Raw genomic sequence first — 24,449 nt, forward strand, 5'->3', positions numbered from 1 at the left:
ATGTGGGTGTGGGTACGATCATCCCTCCATTATTCGGGGGGGGGGGGATGGGAAGTAATTCCTTTTACCATCCAAAATTTAATCTTAATCGAAAGAAGATACTCTTTAAAAATGTGGTGCTACAATAGCTAGGCATGGCAGAGATATCTTTAAAACTTGAAAAGTTTTCAACGTCTAAAATCAAGATTGATTATCATTTAGAAAGTGCCTAAAATATCACTGACAAAATGATTTGAAACAGATACAGCATCTGTTTTTGCAGGTGGAGTAACCTAATAAAATCTTAGCACACAGTGGCTTTCATTCTTTATTTTTTTTCTACCAATCCTTCAAAAGTGTTCATATTTCATAGTATTGTTTTCTTAAGCCTCCAGGTTTGTGAGATCATTCACAGGAAATATATTGGGCCTTCTAGAAGCTATTTAGTAAAATAATTTCAGAAGTTATAAAGTGGTTGTTAAAGAGTTTCAATGAACACAGAATTTAAATGCTAGGTAATTTAAGGAATGCTTGGTTTTTGAAATGCATCCTTTTAAAGTCATTGAAAGTTAGACCATAGAAAGACCTTAGTTCCCAAATTTATAATTAGTAAGTTGGTGAAAGGTTTTGTTTGATCACTTGTTTTTTTGTTTTTTGTTTTTAACTTTTTAGCTAGCCATGACCATTTTTCTCGCTGACAATTGTGGCTTGTCAAGAGAGGAAAACAGCCTGAAGATTAATGCTTTGAGTCAAGTTAAAAGGTAAAATCTGTGTGAGGTGTATACCTACTCCCAATCCTGTGGTCACACAATCTCTAAAAATAAGAGTTTTAAAAAGGTAAATTTGCACACGTGCAGAGCTATTCTTTTTTCTATGTATTATTTTTTACTAGTTGAGCAGACCAGCAGAAAAGTAGCTTGTCTCAAGTGACCAGATCACTTACCTCCCTCAACTGACACTTTCACCAAATATTAATTTACGTTTACACGGTTCGAAATATATTTTGATTATTGTCTCTGCATTGCCAACTCTTGAGTGTAGCAGCTGCAGCAGAAACTGCTATTGTTTCTATGGGCTATTATTTCTATGGGCTAGTACTGTGCCCATTTTGTGGATGACGAAAACTGAGTTTTGGGGACTTCAGGGTTAGGGGTAAGATTACAGGCTCTGATGTTATACCATCAGTGTTTCTATTATAGCCCTGCCACTTATTAGCTGTTGTGTGGCCTTGGGTAATTTATTTATGTCTGTACACATCATTATATATTTCTATAAACAAAAAATTTAAACTTAATTTTCAGTGGTGTCAAATGACCAGGTGTATACCTACTCCCAATCCTGTACAAATGTACAAATGTACAAACATTTACCCTGAAATGATTCAAAAGTATATGGATTACGTTTGTTTGAATATCCACAAGTATATTTATATGTTCCTATCATTTAACTTTTTTTTTAAATTTTTTTATTAATTTTTTATTTTTTATAAACATATATTTTTATCCCCAGGGGTACAGGTCTGTGAATCACCAGGTTTAAACACTTCACAGCACTCACCAAAGCACATACCCTCCCCAATGTCCATAATCCCACCCCCTTCTCCCATTTTGCAAGTGTTTTAATGAGTGTTTTTAAGAGAAATTTAAGGCTGATAAAACTCTATAAAACATGATACTTCTAGGACTCTATACATACTGCATGTTCTTAGTATTTCAAATTCTACCACAGAAATTCTATAAAATACAACAATATGAAGTTTTGTAATTATCCAAATTGAAAGTTGGATTAATATATGTTATTTTGAACATATGTAAGAATGCTGAGGGTTTTTTTTTAATATATGAAGAACACAAATTTAAAACATATTTTAGAAAAATCCAATGTTGATCTTTTAAAGAGAGCAACTGAAACTGAATTGTAAAGTATATTTGGTAAAGTAATGTCTTCATTTCAAGGTTTTTAAATTGGAAATTTGGGCAGAACAAATATATTTGATAATGTTTTCAAAATTTGGTACTAATTACATTAATAATCTTACACGATTCTCAACTGGGCATAAAATCATATATTTTTAAAGTTTTTATTTAAATTCCACTTAGTTAACATTAGTATCGGATGTACAACATAGTGATTCAACACTTCCATACAGTAGCCCATGCTCATCACAAGTGCACTCCTTAATTCCCATCACTTTATTTTACCCATCCTTCCAATCATCTCCCCTCTCATAACCATCAGTTTGTTCTCCATAGTTCAGCCCCTGTTTCTTGATTTGCCCTTCTCTTTTTGTTCCCTTTGCTCATTTGTTTTGCTTCTTAAATTCCACATATGAGTGAAATCCTATGGTATGTGTCTTTCTCTGACTTATTTTGCTTAGCATAAAACTCTAGCTCTATCCACATCATTGCAAATGGCAAGATTTCATATTTATGGCTCAGTAACATTCCCTTGAATACAAGCACCACTTTTTTATCCATTCATCAGACATTTGCGCTCTTTCCATAATCTGGCTAACGCCGAAAACGCTGCTATAACGATTGGGGTCCAGGTATCTCTTTGAAGCAGTATTTTTGTATCCGTTGGGTAAATACCTAGTACTACAATTGTTGGGTCACATAGTAGTTCTATTTTTAACTTTCTGAGGAACCTCCTTACTGTTTTCCACAGTGGCTGCCCCAGTATGTATTCCCACCAACAGTGCCAGAAGCTACCTCTTTCTCCACATCTTTGCCAGCACCCATTGTTTCTTGTGCTGTTGATTTTAGCCATTCTGACAGGTGTGATTTTTGATTTGCATTTCCCTGATAATCAGTGATGTCAAGCACCTTTTCATATGCCTGTTGTTATCTGTATTTCTTCCTTGGGAAAATGTCCCTTCATGTCTTCTGCCCATTTTTTAGTTGGATTATTTATTATTGGGGTATTGAGCTTTATAAGTTCTTTATAGATTTTGGATCCTAACCCTTTACCAGTTTTGTCATTTGCAAACATCTTCTCGCATTCCACAGGTTGCCTTTTCATTTGATTTGATCAATTTTATTGATTGTTTCCTTCACTGTGCAGTAGCTTACATTTTGAAGAAGTCCCAGTAGTTTATTTTTGCTTTTGTTTCCCTTCTAGAAAGAAGTTGCTACAGCTGATGTCAAAGAGGTTACTGCCCATGTTCTCCTCTAGGATTTTTATGGTTTCAAGTGTCACATTTAGGTCTTTAATCTATTTTGAATTTACTTTTATGTATGGTGTAAGAAACTGGTCCAGTGTTATCCTTTTGCGTATTGCTATCTAGTTTTCCCCAGACCATTTTTTGGAGAGACTTGTCTTTTTTCCATTGGATATTCTTCCTTCTTTGTTGAAGACTGACTGCATCATTGTGGGTTCATTCTGTGTTTTCTACTCTGTTCCATTGATCTATGTGTCTGTTCTTATGCCAGTACCATACTGTCTTGATCACTACAGCTTTGTAATATAACTTGAAGTTCAGAATTGTGATGCCTCCAGTTTTTTTCTTTTTCAAGATTGCTTTGGTTACTTGGGGTCTTTTGTGGTTTCATACAATTTTTTTTTTTTAAAGATCTTATTCATTTATCTGAGAGAGAGAAAGAGAGAAAGCGAGCGTGAAAGGGGGAAGGTTAGCGTGAAAGGGGGAAGGTTAGAGGGAGAAGCAGACCCCCTGCTAAGCAGGGATTCTGATGTGGGACTCCATTCCTGGACTCCAGGATTATGACATGAGCTGAAGCAGTGACTCAAGTGAGCCACCCAGGTGCCCGTTTCCATACAAATTTTAGGATTGTTTGTTCTAGCTGAAAAATGCTGGTTTTTTTTTCCCATAGGGATTGCATTAAATACATTGATTGCTTTGGGTAGTATATACATTTTAACAATATTTCTTTTGCACCCCAGGACCATGGAATGCTCTTCCATTTCTTTGTGTCTTCCTCAATTTCTTTCATCAGTGTTTTACAGTTTTCAGAGCACACATCTTTCACTTTTTTGATTAGGTTTACTCCTAGATATCTTACTGGTTTTGGTGCAATTATAAATGGGATTGATTCCTTAATTTATCTTTCTGCTGTATACTGGTGTGTAGAAATGAAACAGATTTCTGTATGTTGATTTTGTACCCTACGACTTTACCGAATTCATTTATCAGCGCTAGAAGTTTTTTGGTGGAGTCTTTTGGGTTTTCTATTTAGAGCATCATGTCATCTGCAAATAGTGAAAGTTGTATTTCTTCCTTGCCTATTGAATGGCTTTTGTTTCTTTTTGTTGTCTGACTGCTGTGGCTAGGACTTCCAGTACTATGTTAACCAGCAGTGGGGATAGTGGACATCCCTGTCTTGCTCCTGACCATAGAGGAAAAGCCCTCAGTTTTTCCCCATTGAGGATGATATTACCTGTGAGTTTCTCATCGATAGCCTTTATTAGGTTGAGATATGTTCCCTTTAAGCCTACTTTGTTGAGGGTTTTTTTTTTTTTTTTATCATGCATGGATGTTGTACTTTTCAAATGCTTTTTTTTGCAACTGTTGAAATTATCATATGGTTCTTATCCTTCTTTTATTTATGTGATGTATCACATTGATTGATTTGAGAATGTTGAACTATCTCAGCAGCCCAGGAATAAATCCCACTTGATTGTGGGGAATGATTTTTTTTTTTTAAATTCATTGTTGAATTCAGTTTGCTAGTATTTTATCGAGAATTTTTGCATCCATATTCATCAGGATATTGGCCCATAGTTCTCTTCTGTAGTGGAGTCTTTATCTGGTTTTGGTATCAGGGTAATGCTGGCTTTATACAATGAATTTAGAAGTTTTCCTTCCTTCCTTTTCTATTTTTTGGGGGTTAGTTTGAAAAGAATGGGTATTAACCCTTTTTTAACTGGTTAGTAGAATTCTCCTGTGAAGACATCTGGCCCTGGACCTTTGTTTCTTGGGAGCTTTTTGATTACTGATTCAATTTCTTTGCTGGTTATCAGTCTTTTCAAGTTTTCTATTTCTTCCTATTTCAGGTTTGGTAGTTTATATGTTTGTAGGAATTCATTCATTTCTTCTAGCTTGTCTAATTTGTTGGCACTTGGTTTCTGTAATATTCTAATTGTTTGCATTTCTGTGGTGTTGGTTGTGATTTTTCCTCTCTCATTTATGGTTTTATTTATTTGGGTCCCTTCTTTTTTCTTTTTGTTAAGTCTGAGTAGAGGTTTGATCAATTGTGTTCATTTTTTCAAAGAACTAGCTCCTGGTTTCACTGATCTGTTCTTTTGTTTCGTGTTTTGTTTTAGTTTCTATGACATTTATTTCTGTTCTAATATTTATTTATTATTTCCTTCCTTCTGCTGGCTAAGTCTTCTTTTGTTGTTCTTTTTCTAGCTCCTTTAGGTGTGAAGTTAGGTTGTGTATTTGAAGCTTCCTTGCTCCTTGAGGTAAGCCTGATTGCTATCTTCTTCTCTCAGGACGGCTTTTGCCATATCCTAAGGTTTTGAACCATCAGGTTTTCCTTTTCATTTCTTTCCATGTATTTTTAAATTTATTCTTTGATTTCCTGGTTGACCCATTCATTGTTTAGTAGCATGTTATATAACCTCCATATATTTGTGGTCTTTCCAAATTTTTTCTTGTGGTTGACTTCTAGTTTCATAGCATTGTGGCCAGAAAAGGTGTATAGTATGATTTATTTATTTATTTATCTATTTATTTATTTATTTATTTATTTATTTATTTTTATTTCTTGAGGCCTGTTTTGTGACCTAATATGCGATCTATTCTGGAGCATGTTCCATGTGTACTTGAATAGAACATATATTTTACTGTTTTAGGATGGAATGTTCTGAATATATCTGTCAAGTCCATTTGATCCAGTGTGCTATTCAAAGCCATTGTTTCCTTGTTGGTTTTCTGTTTAGATGATCTGTCCATTGATGTAAATGGGGAATTAAAATCCCGTATATTATTGTGTTATTATCAACTAGTTTCTTTTGTTTGTTCTCGTCTTATGTACTTTGGTGCTCACATAAATATTTACAATTATTATCATCATCTTGCAGGGTTGTTCCCTTTATGATTATATAATACCCTTCATTGTCTCTTTTTACAGTCTTTGTTCTAAAGTCGAATTTGTCTGATAAAAGTATTGCTATTACAGCTTTCTTTTGACAGCCATTTGTATGGTAAACGTTTGTTCACTTCCTCACTTTCAATTTGCAGCTGTCCTTAGGTCTACAACTAAGTCTCTTGCAGGTAGCATATAGATGGGTCTTGTTTTTTTTCTCCATTCTGACACTCTATGTCTTTTGACTGGAGTATTCAGTCCATTTACATTTAAAGTAATTATTGATAGATATGTATTTATTCCCAATTTTATTACTCGATTTGACATTATTTCTGGAGATCTTCTCTGAACATTTCTTGTCTTTGTCACTTTTGGTCTCTCCTTTGCACTTAGAGTCCCCTTTAATATTTCTTGCAGGGCTGATTAGTGGTCATGAACTCCTTTTGTTTTTGTTTGTCTGGGAAAATCTTGATCGCTCCTATTCTGAATGATAGCCTTGCTAGATGGAGTATTCTTGGCTGCAGATTTTTCCCATTCAGTACTTTGAATATGCCTAGCCTTCTAAGTTTCTATTGAGAAATCTCCAGCTAGCCTTATGGGTTTTCCTTTGTAAGTTAAGGACTTTTTTGTCTTGCTGCTTCTAAGATTTTTTTCCCTTTAATTTAATTACAGTGTGCCTTGGTGTTGGCCTGCTTTCAGTGATTTTGATGGACGTTCTCTGTTCCTCCTGAATCTGGATGTCTGTTTCCTCTCCCAGATTAGAAAAGTTTCCTGGTATTATTTCTTGAAATAAATTTTCTGCTCCCTTTTTCTTTGTTAAGAATCTAATAATACAAATGTTATGTTTTTTTTTTTAATTTTATTTATTTGACAGAGAGAGAGATCACAAATAGGCACAAAGGCAGGCAGAGAGAGGGGGAAGCAGGGTCCCTGCTGAGCAGAGAGCCCGATGCGGGGCTCGATCCCAGGATCCCGAGATCATGACCTGAGCCGAAACCAGAGGCTTAACCCACTGAGCCACCCAGGCGCCCCACAAATGTTATGTTTGATGGAGTCATTAAATTCCCTGTCTACTCTCAGGTTCCACAGTTATTTCTCTTTTGGGTTCAGCTTTATTATTTTCAATTATTTTGTCTTCTATATCACTAATTCATTCCTGCCTCTTTAAGCCTGTTGTTCATTGCATCAAGCCTATTTCCAAATGCATTTATTGCATTTTTCATTCCTGTTCCTTTTTTTAACACTTTTATCTCTGTAGTAAGGGTCTCCCTGATGTCTTCTATTCATTTCTCCAGTCCAGTTAGTATCATTATGATTATTCTTTAAATTCTCTAACAGATATGTTACTTATACCTGTTTTGCTTAGATCTCTGGCTGTAGCCTTATCTTATTCTGTCATTTGGGATAAACTCCTCAGTCTTGGCATTTTGTCTGGGTCTCTGTGTACTTCTCTGTGTTAGAAAACCCAGTTATGTCTCCTGTCCCTGAATGTAATGGCCTTATGAAGAAGAAGTCATGTAGTGCCCAGGGCCTGGGGCTTCAGAAGTATCTCTGGTGTTGTTGAAGGTTGAAAGTTAGACTGATATAGGTTATTCCAAACCATATATAAGATTTCAGAGGTTTTAAAAATATATATAAGTAACAGAAATTTTAAATGTATTTTAGAAAATGGTGTTGATCTTTTAAAAAGATCAATGACATTAAATTGTCTGTTTAGTGAAAGTAATGTCTTCATTTCAAAGATTTTCAACTGGGAATTTGGGGCAGAAAAATGTTTTTAACATTTAATACTAATTACATTAATATTACATGATTCTCAATTGTGCATAAATTCATATATTTTAATGAGTCTTTTTCTAAATAAAAATTACCCATTTCTCTTCATAAAACTAGATACTTATTTAAACCCAGAGACCATAGTGTATCTTTGATAATGTTTTAACCAATACCCATTAGTAAGCAAATGGAAAATTCTGTACAATTAAGCAATAACCTAAATTCATTCTCTATAGTTAACTTCCTTCTGACGTAGAATGGATAATGATTCTGACTAATATTTCCCTAGTAATGCAACTTAAGTTATCTAAAAGATAATTTCTAAAGGCACAAAATTTTATCAAATATGAATGGTTATTGGTTAACAATGACAACACTAAGAGTTTATCAGATGCAATTTGGGGTATGATTTCTACAGCAAAAATTAATTTAAAAAATAAAACCATCTTATATCAATTTTTATATTCACTCACCATTTTATTTCCAAAAATGTCAGTAATAAATGTCATTATTATTATTTTGAAAGAAATGTTTTAAAAGTTACTTCATCTTCATACAGTTGTATAACTTCAGAGTTTACTGACATCAAAAAGACTTTGATACATTCTTAGCAAATCCTGTTAATGTGCCTTTGTACACAGGATGTACTGATTATTTGGCCCCTGCATTATAAGACTAATAGTAACATTATTAATTATGAATTAGAACATTAAAAAATGTGCTTTAGCTTTCTGTTTTATAGTGAAAACTGTCTGTAAGATATAACCAGATTTCAGAAAGTCAAACACAAATACACAACTTCTATTGAGTTTTTGGTGTTTTAGTAGAGCATGGGGAGATTTGCAGAGCAATGTAATCTACTTTTAAAAGATGTCACTGCTACTGTACTTATTTGTCAAAATAAAGATTCTCACATACCAAAAAAAAAGTCATTGCAATTAAAAAGGTCCAAATCAGCACCTTATAAGGTTTTATCAAAAACTTTAAAAACTTTAAAAGGTAGTTTTGAAAATGGGGGGCTAGCCTCCGGCAAGAAAAAACTGTCATCCGAGAGCTTTCAAACATTGTAAGTAATACGGACTTCATATAATATTAAGAAAGATAGTTTTTTATTCCAATATGATTTATATCCCTAACTTTTAAAGTACATTTAAAGCTTAATTAAGTAGGAATTTAACAGGCTCTCATGTCTTAGATACAGTACTAGAAGAAGTAGACCAGTAAATTCAACTTTAATTATAATAAAGAGAGGATGTTCCAGGACTGCTTCATTGTTTTTTAAAAAGTACATCTAATTTAATTACATTAAAATGTCCCATTTATTATAATCCTAATTATACATTTGTGCATTCATTTAGGAAATATTTATTGAACAACTACTATGTATCCAGCACATGTTAAGCACTCTTCAGACATGGCCTTGTTGCCAAAGAGTTTATGTATTTTGTTAAGGAGACAAGATATACAGATACGGATGGTTTATAAAGGGCAGTATTAATAGTCAAATGAATGACAGCAATAGCCAGTGCAGAGGATGCTTAAAAAGGAGAGTATGTCCTCCCAATGAAATGGTCAGGAGTCATAGAAATTATGAGTCTCAAGCTGGGATGCATGGATGGGGATGAAAACAAAAGTGTTCCCTGCTGGGAATTAGCATATTCAAACTTCCTGAAGCAAGTTTTATTTTAGTAGAATTAAATACATTATTAAAATTTTAAAATTAATCTATAAATATGTTGGAGGTTTTCAGATTTTTTTAAAGATTTGTTTATCTATTTATTTATCTATCTATTTATTTATTTATTTATTTTGGGGGGTTCAGTTGGAGCAGAGAGAGAGAGAGTGAGAATCTTATCCAGACTTCCCGCTGAGCATGGAGCCCAAAGAGCGTCTCAATCTTACAAACCTGAGATCAGGATCTGAGCTGAAATCAAGAATCAGATGCTTAACTGACTGAGCCACCCAGGTGTCCCAGTTTTCAGATTTTTGAATGAAGTGTTTCACATCTTAAAAAATAATAGTTTAAAATTATACAGGCAATATGCAAGATTGGAGAGTAGGAACACACCAAAGCAAAAACCAGAAGCATGGAGATAAACTGTACAATAACCCAGATCTGAGGAAATGAAGTGTGTAGTAGTGGAAACAGAAAAGAAAGGGTGGAAGTATGGATATTCTGATAGAAAATTTAGCTTGGTGATGTTTCTTTAAGGGGGCTGGGTAAGTGTGAAAGAAATACAGGATGATTTCATGCCAGCCAGATTTAGTGGAAAATTTGCAAAAGACAGGTAAGGAAAAATAGGAACTAATCTGGGGGAGATGATGATGTAATATCTACAAAGGTTCCATTAGCCCATGGAATGCAATTTCTAAAAATTCTGGGATCTCAGGAGTCTATCACCTGAAATTTGTACAACGGAGCAAATTTTACAAAATCATGGGGAGGGGAAAAAGTTGAAGGGAAAACTCTTGGCTAGAAATTTCAGTCTAGAAAGGTAAAATTCTCTTTTATCATAAATTTTACAAATGTTATCTGTGAGAGGCAACGTTAAAGTTATGTCTACACTGATTTGACTATCATTGCCTATTGGTTAAGCAACAGTCAAGTTATCTGTTCCTTTTTCATAAATTGATGTTTTAACTTCATGTGATAAAGCAATCATGTATTCTAGTGCAGTGTGAACAAAGAATAAAATATTTATATTTATATGTGCTTATTCTATATAGTAAGGTAAGAGTATGTGATATGGAGAACAGAGAAGCAACATAATATTCAAAAAGATTAAAATGAGAAACAACCTCTGAAAATGTCGCATATTCTCCTATTTCATCACAATCAAAACATGCTTTTTTTCTCTTATGTTTATGTTTTCCAAGATATACAGAATAGCATGCAGCTTTAATGCTGAACCAGGAGAGGTTAGATCAATAAGAAAAAATTGGGGGAAAGAGTGATCAATGTTCTATATGTGTCCTAGAACCTCAAACTTCGTTCAGCAGAAAACCAGAATCTGACCTAATGGAGAGCAAGGCGCCACTTTTATGGTTTAAAAAGTACACAAAGACTATATATAGCATTATAGTTTTGAAAAGTAAATTCTAATGACAATTTTTACTAGCCTCCACAACATGGAGAGGATTCACATGTTATGATTGCTCAGAGAATGGAGTAGGACTTCTGGGCTAACTGCCAATGCCTATTAGAATGATTTTCTCTTCAATCACTAGTTCAAGCATGCATGATATCGCAATGCATAAATAGTAGCACAACAAGTAGGAAATTGAAGACAATCCCTCCCTCTTGATCCTCCTGTTATATTGAGTACTAATGGGATTTAATTTCTAGAGTACTGCATGTAGTTCTGGGACTCTGCCAACTAGGAGTTATGTAAGTGATGGGAAAAGGAGAACAATCAGAAAAATCAGAGTAAGGTAAAATCAGAACCTAAGCCAGAGTGACTCCTCTTTTAGGACAGGTATGAAACATTTTCAAAATTAAATATCAGTAACAACAGAAAACTTCTCCGATAAGGGGGCTAACAAGGATACAGCCCAAGTCTTACCCCTAGGGGGTTATAATTTCTGAACATATTGTTTTGATATATGCAATTTTTAGCTGAGAGGGATTGCAAAGAATATTCCTAGTTCGAGTTAACCTGAACTAGGGAATCAGGTACTCTTGGGGATTGCCTGGACAGGGCTTGAATTTTTGCTTTAATACAGGCAGAGAAGCTGGATTCTAAGTGCAGAGAGAGAGATAGGAGAGAATACTGTGGTGCACATTAATGTCACATCTTTTCTCACTTCTGATTCTTTAGGAAGATATGCATTGCTCTTCTGAGTGGAGAGTCTTTATTTGTCCCACTCCTCCAGCAGAGGCCTTTTTAATCTATCACACTTTGGAGCACATTTCTTGGCTTGTCTTTGTAATTCTGCATTGAGGCATGCATCTTCTAGACTCTGACTTTATTGTGACCCAATATTTATTATAGTTAGACTGGCTACAGAGGATTAGATACCATCAACATTTCTTAGGTCTGACTAGGTTATAAATAGAGATTTAAAGGTCTCTAAACTTTTGAAAAATTGCATAAAAATACAGCTAAATGATTTCTTTGCAATTGTTTCTAAAATAACTTTAAAATGGGGATACAAATCATTTAAACTATGCATACAATGGGGAGGGGAAGTGGTGGAAAACTTATCTATAAAAATCCACAAAAAAAGGTGGGGATTGTAATTATGTATCTGTGCAAAGATTAAAGTTAGTGTCCGATTTCAAACTTACTATTAAATTAATCTATATCAACATACTGTCAGAGTTGGAAAGAAAATTAGATTATGAATAAAAGGTTGTTTCCTACAACATTTAGAGAGTCATCCACAGGACATGAAATACTTTGTGTTAATTTAGTTTTCCTTTATTTTATCAGGTGAAATTAACTTTCAACCACAATCATTATCCAGAGCTAGAGAACACTGGGAGTTAAGAATTTTATCCACATCCTTGTATTTACTTGGAGACTGACTAATGTGTACAGTGGTTCTCCAATGGTCACTGTCAACTCTCTGGAGCAATTTCTCATAGGTGGGCCTATAGCTCTGAGTATCAGAAAGATCATCATAATCAGCATGTTTCCAAGTACTGCCAAAAAGTGATTACAACTACATATATATGTATGTTTATTATTATATACATATGTGGAGTATATATCATATATACTACAAACACTTTGACTTAAAAACCACCTTAAAAATAAATATAAGTATATAAGGAGCTATGTAGCAAAAATACAGGAGATAAATGGAATAGTAAGTAACAATGCAGGTTTTGAGGTCAAAATGCTTGGATTTGAATCTCTGCTTTACCACTTAAAATGTGCTATCTTCCTACCACTTCCCACCAATTTTTTCATCTACAAATTAAGGAATAAACCCACACTTACCCTTCAGGTTATTGTCAGCATTAAATGAAATAATATGTTAAAAATACTTAAAACATGTCCTGGAATAAAGTAAAAAGTCAATAAATGTTGTAAGATGATGATGAGAATGATGCAGAAGAGTAGGAGGGGAAACATGAAGCAATGGTCAAGTTGGCAAGAGTTCAAATGGGAGTTTATTACTTTGAGGCAGGCAATGATAGAAATATAAAAACAAACCTTTAAAAAATTTTGGTTTTGGCTATCAACCTTTTCCAGCTCTCTTGAATTCAAGTTTAAGGAAGACATGCAAATTGGTGTTAAAGTGACCAAGATTCTGTCAAATTATTTTTTATTTACTGCTCACTAAAGTCCAAAATTTAAAAAGAGGAAATTATTCCTATGACAAATACTAGAGAAAGAAGTAGATTTGGTTCTAATTTGAATATGAAATAACTGAGAGTAAATGAGAGAATTAAGTAATATTCAGAATGATCAAAATATCGTGGTTGAAAAATAAGCACACTCCCATGAGGCAGAGAGATGGTCCATTGTGAACAAGGGACAGGCTCTTAGACAACTCATGAGTTAATAATTAGTGAATTACTGTGGGAACCCATAGTAGAACAATTGTGGTAAAAACTTTATTTCTGATCTTCCAACAAAAATTTACTATATCGATTTGTTTCTGACTAAATCATAAGGTAACAACTTCAAAAAAAAATCTGACTTGTATGGTCTCTCATCTAAAATTGTGTAAATAATTTGCCGTTCATCATATCTCAGTGTGTAGAAAACAGAACTTCATTTTTTAATATTTCTCTACCCATAAACCCAGAATTCCAAAACTGCTCCCAGGTACAAGAATGCCTACCAGCTAGGACTTCTCTGTTGGGGGGAAAAAAAGCGTAATTTTCACCGTTAAAACTTTATCATGTTTTCTGTGAGATCTTTCTGAGCAAATCTATTGGTGTACACTGTTGATTTCAGACCCCAAGGATCCTTAAGTACTGTTTGCAGTGATGTCCAGGACTCATAGATCTTTATAAATAGACTACCTTTATAAAATCTAACTGTATTTTCAAAGAAATAAAAACCTACCATTGGCAGGTGGGGGAACACTACTGGGAAGCTGGTTAGGGAAGGAATAAGTCCATGTTTAGAAAAGAAAAATGTTTAATTGGTGTCTACTTTTCTGTTTTATTTTACTTAGACAAAAAGAACAGCCTTATTATTTATGATACACTTTTAAACTAGCTACCATAACATACAAAACAGCAGAACATGGCTAAAAACTACTTTAGGGACTTGGTTTGTTCCCCTAAAAGACAATTTCTAAATTTTTACTTGAGGGTATAGATATATTAATCTTCTGTTTTTATATAATGTGATATGGAAGCACAATGTTTTATAAACTACAGCTTAGTTTTGTAAAGGAGGAAGGGGGAAATAGAGCCAAGTCACCAACAGACCACGGAAAGTAGTGGTGCGCGGGATCATTTACCAAGACAAGAGAAGATGGAGGGCAAACCTATAAAAGTCCATAAACCTTTTTACTGAGCTATCCAAGTTGGATCCAGAGTTATCACCATTATTCACACTTGGCTCCTTTTGGCCACACCTAGCAGAACTCTATAGCGTCAGGTCTAAGTGCAAGGAGTAACGCTACAGAAGGTAATAAGAAGATAGAGCACAAGGTTTAGTGTCATGCCAACTTAAAGCCTCAGATCTATAAATGACCTGAATTCAGTCTCACCTTCCTCAGGAAAATCATAAGAAAGAAAGATAAGTCAGATCCAGTCCTTTGATTCTTAATAATGTCAACTTTTCTATGTGACCATAATAATCAATTTTTTATCCCTTATTCCTATACTTATTTAAATTCCTTTCACATCTGTTCTTAAATTGGGCCATAATCTTAATTAAGAATATAAAGATTATTTTTTGTATTTATTTAGCCCTAAATGGGACCCAAGAGGATAAAAAAAGGTTGAGATATTGTGGAATTTAGTGAAATCTCCAATCAAATTCATATGGTTCATTATGATGGGCTATGTTACTATGTCCTTGGCTCTAGATTCTTTACAAAAGTCTCTCTAACATCTTAATAACTTTAGTTATTTTTCCTTAGAAGCTCTTCATTCTAAAAAAATGTTTTCCTGGATTTCCTTCTTGAGGTCTGCCAACTGCAATACCTCATAAATGTCTAGGTATAAGTACACTGTGGTTTTAGGACTCAGGATACCCCCTTCCCTTAGAACCCTTCCTGTGGAGGCCCAGCAGACTTTTAGAAGTATTTTTATCTAGTATCACTCAGAAAATGACCACTAGATTATCTTCTATCTTAAAATAAATTAAGCAGATACAACTGTCTCCCCCCCCACCCTGTACCTGTCTATTCCTGTTTTAAGCACATTTATTGTTTTTATCCCATAAACATTTTTCTGACATTATTTCTATATATTTAGTGTTTTTCCTAAGAGCTGCTCATGGCCAATATATCTCTCCATATTCTGTGGTAAGGTACAGTTCAGGTCTTTTAAAAATATATTTGTCATAAAGTACTAAAAGAAATAGCTAAGGAAAAATCTATAGCCCTTTATTATTAGTAATAAGAAATGTTAAATGCTGAGCAACACTCTGGTGTATGTTCAAAACAGATGAAAAATACCTCACTTCCCCAATAATCTTGGAGCAGAACTGGTTATAAGCTACAATGTATTATATTAAGTTAGTCAAGAAGTTCTGTGTTTCGATTTTTTAAAAATATATTTTGATCACAATGAAGATACATGTTTTGAGCCATGTCTTTTAACCTCGCCAGGTCTCCGTTTTCTTACTTAAAAATTAGGGGATTTAGCTAGATATTTTTACGTTCCTTTGGAACAGATGCTTCTGATCTGATTTTTTCAATCTCTTTATTTTTCCAAATCTCTTCTTTTGAAAATTGCTCAAATATCAAAAATGTTTTCAAATATTAATGGGAAAGTATTCTTGCTATTTTAAGCAGTCACATTAATCTCTACATGACTTTTAAATATTCTTAAAGTATCTTATTTTTAAGGCATGAAGACAGACATTTCTCTTCAAATTCCAGGAGATAATGAAAAACAAACAAACAAACAAACAAAAAACATTACTTCATTTAGTTTCTCTCAGTCATGTTCGGAGGGCCCTTCCCCTAACATCTATTCTACCCATGCAAGGGTGACCAGAGAACCATATGAAGGGGCAGAGCAGAATATATGCACACAGAACTTCCATTCTTTTACTTTTATGCAGCCTTGAATGTTTTCATGTGAAAAATGACTTAAAACTTATCTCTAAACCTGGAATTGTGATGTCACAAACTATTCAGATCATGTGGAGGAGGACTTCATTAAAATTTAAAGACTGAAGACTGTAAAATGGTTTGTAACCTCTGAACTGCAGAATTTATGCATATGCATGGATAAATAGCGGGCACATTTATAAATATTAAAAATAAATATCTGACGGGGGCACCTGGGTGGCTCAGTGGGTTAAGCCTCTGCCTTTGGCTCAGGTCATGATCTCAGGGCCCTGGGATCGAGTCCCGCATCGGGCTCTGGCTCAGCAGGGAGCCTCCTTCTTCCTCTCTCTCTGCCTGCCTGTCTGCCTACTTGTGATCTCTATCTGTCAAATAAATAAATAAAATCTTTTTTTTTTTAATGTGATATATTACCCATGACTTGAACATTGGGTTTTAGGGCTCTATTAAGTATTGCGTAAATGAATAAGTGAATGAGTAAGTGAATGGAGGACAGGGGGATGCATGTTTTATAGTGGTCTGAAGTCTTGCCTTAGATCTATGGGAAAAAATAGCTTTCATGGTTACTTTGTTGGGCTCATACAAGCAGGACTTGTTTTCTCTGTCTCTACTGATTCTGAAAGGTTGTATTTTCAAGTTTACCATAATTCTTTTTAGAGTGAGAACCCAACTCACCTCACCAATGACTTATCCATAAGCCTGTAAAACAACGGAAAAATAATAGTGTGGGAAACAGACTACCAGAGCAAAGCGAGAGACGCCAGGTTTGGAAAAGATATCAAAATATGGGAGACTGATGGGCCAAAAGTCTCGAACAATGACATTCTGTGGATACAGAGCAGAAGAATTCTGGTTGTTGAAGAACTGTACAGGCTGGAAAACTCCCTGAAAATGTAATCGTAAAGGTCTGCCAGCAGCAAGGCCTATAGTGGTTTATAACAAATCTTTAGGTAAAAATTCCCTAACTCACAAACCCTAAATCTTATATATTGTCACTGATCATCTGCTATTTTCTAGGATTTTCAATTGGGTTGAAGTGTAAGCTTTAGTTTATTTGAAATCAATAAAAATAAATCAGAGTCTGAGTTTAGCTATAACTGGTTTACAATGAGAAGAAATGCCCTGTGAGAGATAGGGCACTTGCTATGCTACACATATTGAGAATTTATACAGGTCTAATATTAAGCCATAGAACTTTTCTAATAAATTCATTTGTTGATGTGTGTGGCCTCTCAACGAACATTTGCATTAGACACACATGCAGCTGTAATTAGCCAAAGTAAGACAAGAGCCATAAATAGTATAGATTTGACTATTTTATAAATAATGCTGAGAAGCCCTGCCACATTTTTCTGGACTTTGTTTAAATTTATCAGGTAACCAACACACTGGAATTTGTTGTTCTGTTATTGTGGAATCCGTCACATGTATGGATGTATTGCACAGTGCCACCATTACGTGTCACATATGCCATGACTCAATCTCCCAATCAGAAAGAAGTTCACATATGTGCCTCAGAGAGGTTTCCTTCTAAAATGGGTGGTGAAAATGAACAGGATCTAAGGTTCCTCAAGCAGCACACGGCAGGTCTGCAAGGATGCAGACAGGGCTACGGATGTGGCTTCATGGAAAAGAAGAGCCTCTGTTTGCGGGTTGTGGGGGTGGTGGGTGTGTGGTGACATGCTCTTAGGTATCATTTAATCATGCATAATTACTGTTATAGACGCAAAATTGAAATAAAATTATTGGCTCTGGGAGGTGTTTTTGACTTAGACCCACAGTTCTGGCTGAGATGGTGTCAGAACTGTGAGGAGAAAGGCTTGGCAGCATCTGTCTCATGAATCCCAGATGCTACCATGGTGGTGGTTCTTGTGGTTTGGAGTCATTTCAATGTATGCAAGGGAGGGCTCCCTCTCTGGCAAATGTGGTGGAAAGGGAGGGCAATAAAACTGTCTGCATTCATTCTGGGTACAGATAAGAAGCTTTTTGAGGTTCTGGGCCTAATTTTCATTCTAGAAGAATTTAAGTTTAACTAAACACTTAACTAGATCTTTGAGTATACCAGTTACACTAGGGTCATCTATCTTAGATAAGATATCTCTTAATGAGTAGACCCTGATTCCCTTTCACTGTGGGCCCCTATAGCTCTGCTCAGGGTTACTTCCTTAGACTTTTGTGTCTATCTCTTCACCTCTGCTCTGGCACTAAGGTTTTGGGAGTGAATCTCCCTTCTGTTTAGATCAAGTAATGGTAGGAATTTGATATTTAATTTTGCAACCCAGTATCTATCCAGCCAAAACCTAAGTAGAAATCTTTTTCAATTCTGCATCACCGAGACCTCAGTTTGAGTCCCTGGTTCATGTTTAGCAACTAAAAATAAACTTAGAGACCTATATACTGTCTCAATCAATCCAAGCTTGGGTTTTCTGTGGTTAATATGAAGATGAAATGTAACTTAAATATAAAGCACATAGCATAATGCCTGGCATAGAGAGTGACAGTTTTATTTGTTTACTTCTCTATTTTTCTTCTACTATTCTATTACTAAGTGTCAAGAATCCCTGTGGAGGCCTATATGACATCTTTCCCTCTATACACACATCTACCCACTTGCCTACTCCCCAATACATGCAAGCATGCATGCATTTTTATTGGTAACTCAGGACCATCTGTACTTTAAAAGAGAGCATTAGATCCTAGAGTATTAGAAAAAAGGAAACCTTATCTAAGCAAAATTTGATGAGAAGAAAATTTTAAAGTCCTAGGATTAATCTATGAATGTAGTTTTATCATTTCAAACTCTCATTAGCCAGTAAAGATTCATTTTTTCCCCCACAAATTTACCTTGTGTGAAATGCTGAATATGGAGTTATGTACCATGCTACTTTTAAAAACATATCTAACAACTTTTTGTCAAGTTCTTTTAACTTTTCCAGCTTTGTTAGTTCAAGGGGTCTCATCTATGCTAACAGGCCATGTATATAACATAAAGAAGCCAAGACTAAGTTACTCATTCACTGTTTTGGCAAATCATATTCCAAACAGTAGGATAGTCACTGGGTAGTATACAGATAAGAAAACCTGTTCACCACTAGAACAGCACATGGCTTTGACATACACTAAACTAATTACAAGTTAGGATATTATAAGTCCTAAGGAAAGGAGCAATCAATTATTGTAGGACCACAATAAGACTAGCAATAACTTCTAGTGGGAAATGAAAAAGAGAAATCAAGAATCTTCTCATAAGGAGGGTAACATTGACAAGGATTTTAAAATACTTGTAAGTGAGATTTTTGATAGCTTAAGAAGTGCAAGACTAAGGAAAGGTATTCTGGACCTAAAACCAGATGAACAAAGAGATATAAAGCTAGGTATTGGTTTGATAAGCTGGTGTAGAGTGCATTGATGTGGTGGGAAATGAGATCTGAAAGGCAGGCTGGGCACAGATCTGGGGGGACTGATTGGGAATAGAAAAGTGCTATTTTCTAGATTCAAAATCTCCCATCACCCAAAGACAGTTAGACTTTCTCATACTGAATGAGAACCACAATTTTCACTTATTTATTAATTCTGATAGGTTAATGTGCCATAAGAGACACTATACCGAGTTGTGCGGAAATACACTGCTGAATGAGAAATGACCCCTGACTTTAAGATACTTTGGGAGTTAAAAAAATGTGTCAGACAGACAGAAGAGACTAAGTATTCTAAAAAGTACACACATAGGGATGCAAATGAGTGAGAGTTAATTTGGACAGGGTAGGCATGGACCAAGGGAAAGCATCAAGGGACAAATAATGTTTAAGCTAAACCTTGAAAAAGAACTGGATTTAGATTATTAAAGAAAAGAAAATAGAAGAACATTCCAGGGTGATGGAGGTGAAAGGCATAGGAAGAGTTCTATTTGGTTCAATTTAAGGAAAACAAGAACATGGTGAAGGATGTTGACCCTTCCATGGAGGGACAGAAATAGGTGGGGGTAATAGGAGGTAGGTATTAACTGGAAGTCTGACAGTTTGTATGTCGGGGAAAGATAATAAAATGCCTTCAAAAGGTGAAAAACATTCTATAAGCTATATGGAACTAAAAGAAGGTATGAGAATAAAAGTGCCATAACCGGCTTGATCTAACACCAAGAGACCTCTGGCAGAGTGTGAAGAACAGAAAGTCACTCATTTATCCAACTATTTATCCAGAAATAGAGATCCAACAACTACTATGTGCCAAGAACTGGGCCAGGTTTTGGAATACAATAAATAATAAAGTGGACTTGATCTCAGAGACAGGGATTAATCAAACATACAAATAATGTATAACCAGAAACAGTGATAAGGGCATGAAATATCTTTACAAAGAGTCTCTATTTGGTCTGGAGTATTAAGGAGAGCTCCTGAAGGAAGGGATGCCTTAAGCAAACATCTGAAAGGCGGACAGGAATGAAGTCTGGTATGTGCTTGTGCGTATTTGGGAGGGCAGCTGGGGTGGGGGGTGGGGCAGGAAGGAAGCATTTCAAGCAGAAGGAAGACTTGCACAGGAAAGAATGGTACAAGACAGAAACAGGAAGGCAAGATGGAGCTAAGAGAGCAACAGAGAGGGAGCGTGACACCAGAGTGGAGACAGAGCCAGGGAAAGCCAAAAAATAGTTCTGTGTTCGCTTTTTACATTTTATAAAGTAATCAAAAATTTATTTTACCTTTAAGGCAGGTAGTTCATGACATGGTCTCTATAGTCAACATTGTGTAGAAATTCTCTATAATTTAACAATAAACTCCTTTCAACTAAGGATTACCTATAGTAAATTCATACTCCCTAATAAAGTAAAAGGTGCAATGGTTGCAAGTGTGTTGTGATAAGGCCCGCAAAATTCTGCTTTCAAACCAGAAAAAGCTTGAACAGCTTCATGTTTTAGTCTCTCAAAGTTTCAAAGATAATGCATAGCCATCATACCTTCCACATTATAATTACTTTCAGTATTTCAATCCCCTTTATATTTCATAAAACTATTATAATTATTACAACTAAATAAAATATTTTCCTTTGGCAAATTATGGCATCAGAAAGGAAGAAGGGAAGGAAGGAAGGGAGGGAAGAAGAGGAAAAGGAAAAGGAAAAGGGGAAAGGAAGGAAGAAAGATATAGTTATTCCAGTTCCACAATTTTGAAACCTTCATTGCATCCTAATGAGCAGTATCTGCTTCCTTTTTATCACCACTTCATCAACATGCCAATTTGCAAAGTTAAGCTGAGACTGAAGTCTTCTGATAAAGACAGAGCTTAAACTTTATAACCATGGATGTTTTCTACATTCCTATGCATGGCAAATAAAATAAAGTTTTTACTTTGTTTTTCAAATGCCTTCCTAAAACTTATCGCTATGGGAATGTCACCAGCCGTGAGCTTTGAGGTGACCAGATAATAATAAGGTGAGCTGCTCAGAAAGTCCAGAAAGCACTGAATCAAAAAAAAGGCAATTTCTCCTTTCTGGTTTTTCAGCTAGTCAGCTTTACTCCTTTAATCTAATACATTCTGATGGAATACTGCATATGACATAATATGGTCTACCACAGTGGCCTTTTCTACTTTTGAAATTTGGCTGATAGCTTCAAAATATATAAATACTCATTTGTAAAGGGACTGATGGAAGAGGGAAGACAGAAGGGCAGCTCTGGTTCTCTGAGCCTTATACTCAGGACATGTGAGTGTGGAACAGAAGCAGGTCAGAGGGCATGACAGCACCACAGGGAGAAGATGGGATGAGAAACACAGTCATTACGGCTGCTAAAGAGGGGCTGGTTGGATACTGGGGATGTATAAGAGTGTTATTAAGGATTCTTGTGTCCAAAATCTAAAAGCAAAATGAACAACCTTCAAAGTGCTTAGTCTTCATTAACTACAGTCTTTCTTAAGGAAGCAAAATATTTATTGAGCATTTATTACATCTCAAAATCTGTGTCAACTGAAGAGAACTGAAGGAGGAAAAATCCAGCGTCTTCAAAAAGCTCAGAGTAGTCTTTAATTTAATCTTTAATTAAAATTAAAGGTAATTTTAATATAGTGTAATATGACTTCATAGTGTTTTGGTGGAAGCAAAAAAGAATGAGACCTAGCTTGCTTGGTGAGAATTGCTTGGAATTCTTTCTGAAAGAGGAAAATTTAAATTGAGATTTAAGTAAAGTGAAGAGAGGTATTCCAGGTAGAGGACAACAGGAGCAAAGGCAGGTACTTTGGTGAGGAGTGGCACGTAATGTGGGAAGCTATAAACAAGATGGCAGGAGATGAAGCTCGGAGTCTGGGAGTGTGACCACATTGGCTGGTTGAGTAACCTGGCATTAACGCAATAAGAGATGCCTTGTTAAACAGTTTGGATCATATCCTGAAGATAACAGTGAACAACTGAGAGTTTTCTCTCCCCGGTTTTTGTGTTGTTTTGTTTATTAAAGTGTAGTAGATAAACAATATTGTATTAGTTTCAGGTGTATGACATAGTGATTCCACAGTTACATACCTTACAAAATGCTCACCACCATAAGTGAAGTTATCATCTGTCACTATACAAAGCTACTGCAATATTATTGACTATATTCTTTATGCTTTGCTTTTCATCCTTGTGACTCACTTATAATTGGAAGTTTGTATTTCTTAATCTCCTTCTATTTTGCCTGTCCCTTACCCTCGAAGGTTTCCTTAAGCAAGGAAGTGATGTAGGCAGGACTGTGTGTGTATTTGTGTGTGTATAATTGTAATTATATGGATATAAGTTTGATGGCACCAAAAATGGAAGCAGTGGGACCAGTTATGAAACAACTGCAATGGCTGTGATGAGACATGATAAAGGTTCCAACTATTGGAACGGTGGTTCCTATACACCTGAGTTTGGTGCTGGATTGGATGGGCCTGGACAATTAAAGAAATGGTCACCAAAGATGACTCCTAGGTTTCTAGAACTTAGAGGATTTTAAGGGAAAAACAATTTTTGGGAAACATAAAATGCTCAACTTGATAAATGATCCACTGAAGTGCCTATTACCATTAAAGGAAGATGTCCCATAAACAGCTACAATTAAACTAGAATGAAGCTTTGTGGAGAGATCACAACTTGGAAATAGAAGAGTCTGGGTCACTAACTCATGTATAAGAGGCAGCTGACACTTTGAGGGTGGATGAAATGACCTATGGATATGCTCTGGATTGCAGGATAAAAGCAACAGACTGAAGACAGTGCCCTGGGAAGGAGAGCATTTAATGGATGGGCAGAAAAAGAGGAGCCTCTAAAGGACACAGAAAACAAACAGCCTCAGGCATATGAAGAGCACCAGGAGATGAAGTGTTTTGCAAACCAAGAGTGGAGAGATCCAAGATGAGCCCTCCAAAACAGACTCACTCCAAAAGTTAATGCTTTCTAACACCTCAGTGTTAATGCTTTTTAAAAATGACAATGTTAATAATACACAAATATCTTCTATTCACAAATTCCTTTCAATTCTTCTAATTTTTAATTTCGTCACTTTCTTATTCCCATAGTCCTCAGGATGTGATACTGTATGTCCTCTTGAGGGGTACAGAACATGATTACCCATCTTTAACAACAGGGCAAGTAAACAACAACAAAGAAGGCGGTAAGTAGGGAGGAGCTATAAATTAGAGGTTTCACCCTTTTCAGTTGAAATATCTCCAAATGATATGTGGAAAGGAAACTATGTTTGGGTTTTGCTCCCTTTATTTCAGGTTTGATTAGCCAGTTCATGGCTTATCCTCATCCTTCACTTTTGTTTCCTTCTGATGCTCACTTTAAGCAATTTTGGAGTTTGTTGGCATTTCTTTAGGGGCAAGTCAGGAATAAAAAATAAATTCATTTCAAGCAATATACTTATGTAAATGGTGCTTATATTTTTATATGAAAACTCAAAGCCAGATATTCAAAATGAGTATCACGTTTGTTTTGACTGCCGACCCAAAGCAGACCACCACCACTACTCCTTCTAATAGTAGCCAAGCATAACAAGAAACATAAGCAACCAAAAACCACACATAAAACAAATCCTAAGGAATGTATGCAGAAGCTAAATAAACAGTGGAGGTCACCAAACACATGCACTGTCAGGAAAAGGGGAAAGAAATCTATGGAAAAAAGAGAAACCACCTGCCAATTTCAAATAATTCAACTCCAAGAACTGACTGTGGTGAGCCTACTTGCTGATCCTAGACAGTCACCACTCAGACTTTCTGTGCTTTGAACACTAGCAAAAACAATCTCAAATTTCATGCAGTGCAGAGCTTAGCACACAGGTGTTGTAATCACAATTTCAGTTTTGAAAGTGTCCTTGCTCTATTTAGAAAAGAGTGAGCTATTTGTGATGTTGTGAATTGAGGAACAATGAAAAAGAAAACCTTAAGCTTAAGTCTTAGTGCAATTCATGTCAAATATGTCTATTGT

The 24,449-nt window shown here is 35.4% G+C and overlaps 1 protein-coding gene and 1 long non-coding RNA gene across 41 annotated transcripts in view; one reads left to right on the forward strand and one right to left on the reverse strand.

Annotated features, from left to right (window-relative positions):
- FOXP2 (forkhead box P2) overlaps positions 1-24,449 on the reverse strand; it is a 547,754-nt gene that overhangs the window by 189,487 nt on the left and 333,818 nt on the right. The gene's annotated exons all lie outside the window — the stretch shown is intronic.
- On the forward strand, positions 607-23,848 carry LOC309845256. Its single transcript, XR_014301170.1, has 3 exons — positions 607-740; positions 23,210-23,631; positions 23,741-23,848. It is a non-coding gene; the product is annotated as an uncharacterized lncRNA (long non-coding RNA).

Source organism: Mustela nivalis, assembly GCF_964662115.1.
Source record: "Mustela nivalis genome assembly, chromosome: 12".
NCBI classification, from domain to species: Eukaryota; Metazoa; Chordata; class Mammalia; order Carnivora; family Mustelidae; genus Mustela; species Mustela nivalis.